Consider the following 2,500-nt stretch of genomic DNA (forward strand, 5'->3'; position numbering starts at 1 on the left):
AAGGGTGGGTTATTTAGAGCACTTCCGTAACTGCAATACGGAAAGTCTCCCGCAGAGAGCGTAACTTTCTGTGATCGCTGTTACGTATTGAACTTGCCTATGCCGCCTGGAGTGACAAAGACGCATCTAACTCCAAGCACATCTCAAGGACAGTATGGGGTCACGCACTCACTTTGCAGTTGTGCAACATTTTCCACAGCCAGTCATTTGCGTGTGTCTGTCAGAATGATGGTGGAAATAAGGCAGTGATGAAGCTTATAATAACGGAATTGATACTGCTACTCTGACTTTTTTCCCCGTTTATATTCTATCATTATTTTGTTTTTCTCAGTTATAAGACGCTGTTATCACTTCGCCATTAATATCATTTTGGTACTATTTGCTCCCATCTTCTGCGTCCACTTCTACATCATAAAAACGTCGCTATTCCGTCAGTCTGTCAACTTGATCCGGATTTATGAACCCAAGTTCCAACTGTATTTAATTTATTCATTTCTCGCGTTAGTACAATACAAGTGGTTCTCCAGGTTGAGTATACCACTGGGATATATATATATACATTTTCTTTTTCATGGACTTACTTTCAAGGTTTGTCCGGTTTTTGAGTGAGTCTTTCGTATCAATTTAAATATTTCGTCGATCCTGAGATGTCCATTACAAATTCTTTCCTAAGTTAGAACGTATTACTAGGCATACACTACGAAGTTTCTCCTTCCCAAAACGTCACGTTGTTTCCTAGCCAGTCGAAGTCCACCAAGTGATTACATAACTGGTCCTCAAGCGCGCCATGACAGCCAGACCGTGGAATTCCCGTCGCCCGACCTCTCAACAGCTGATCTCTCAAAACAAAGACTAGTTTTCCTGTGTAGAGTCTTGTCGAGTTTCCATACATTACTAATTTTTTGGGAAAATGTTTTGTCCCTGGCATCGCTTCTTCTGCGCCACACGATAACCTTGCCGCCCATCCACCATCCCATCTCGACCTGCCACCCACAGGTCCGTTAAACGTCAAACAAGTTTCCATGGTCATTTGCTCACAGCTGTTTTCGCTTTTCGTTTAAACATTGCCTATTCATTCATTCACAGTACCTGCAAACACTTGCGCATACACGCGCTAAAAATACATGCGATTAAAACACACTCACAAAGAAGAAAAGAAGGAAAGAAATATATATATATATATATATATATATATATATATATATATATATATACATATACATATACATATACGTATACATATAAATATATATATATATATATATATATATATATATATATATATATATATATATATATGTATGTGTGTGTGTGTATATATATATATATATATATATATATATATATATATATATATACATATATATATGTGTGTGTGTGTGTGTGTGTGTGTGTGTGTGTGTTTTTATACTATTCAGAAATACTTTGGTAGAAACATATAGAGCCTCTGCGTTAAAATAAATGAAGCTCGAGTATAGAATATTTGCCTTATATATGTATGATTATACATATAAACACACACACACACACACATACACATACACACACATATAGATAGATAGATAGACAGACATATAGATATGTACGATATACATATAAATAGATAAATAGATAGATAGATATATCATCAAGAGACAGATTGGTCATTAGGCCGTGACATCACAAACAAAACGTCTCAAAGTCTCTGGCAAAGAGACTAGTTTTCGGATGCAGTCTAGAACAAGTAGGAAAAACAGAGAAGTGTCCTAAAGGTTCTTTCTTCGCTCGCCCTTCCAGCTAACGAGGAAAGCCGATCGTTTGCTCAATAGAATGAACTTCTTCCAGATATGAGCAGTCAGTTAGACATGAAACGAGGCCACGGGTTACGGCCAATTAGGTTGTGAACAGTTGGTACAGTCACTCATAAAAGTTCGTGGGGGTCCGTGTGTGTGTGGGCCTGTGGAGTCCCCACCCCTTTCTGGACGGCGAGTCTTTATAATGGCGTGGCAACGCGCACAGCCATACACATGGCATAACTGTAACGTTGATGTGATAAAATAAGAAAGGGATATGTTTGTCAATCAGGAATTATCGGTATAGTCATAACCAGTTACATTATTCCAATGTAGTGTGAAAAGATATGAAGGTTTGAGTGCCTCCAATGTCTAAAGTTTACAATAAAGAAGTGAGCAGTAACGAGGGTAGTGCAGGTCGACATGCATTCGAACCGTTTCGAAAATTTGCTTCGCATCCACGTCAATAATGTTGTAAATCATTAAGAGCTAAAGAGACACAGAATCGAATGTTGTATAGCATTACTTTCGTCACATATTCCCCCATATATCCCAAGAAAACCAAATGTAAATAATAGGTCATAAAACATTCTAAGTAGACCAAGACTCGAAACACTGAGCAGTGAAGCAGTCTGAGTTGGCCAGAGCGTCACTAGACGCTGAAAGTGTAGGAATTGTGTGTGTTCACCTAGGACATGATTGACCGTAATAAATGTCCACGCAAATAT

The sequence above is a fragment of the Penaeus japonicus genome, unplaced genomic scaffold, assembly GCF_977035675.1.
Source record: "Penaeus japonicus unplaced genomic scaffold, GWHDUDI00000001_assembly GWHDUDI00000004, whole genome shotgun sequence".
In the NCBI taxonomy this organism is placed as follows: Eukaryota; Metazoa; Arthropoda; class Malacostraca; order Decapoda; family Penaeidae; genus Penaeus; species Penaeus japonicus.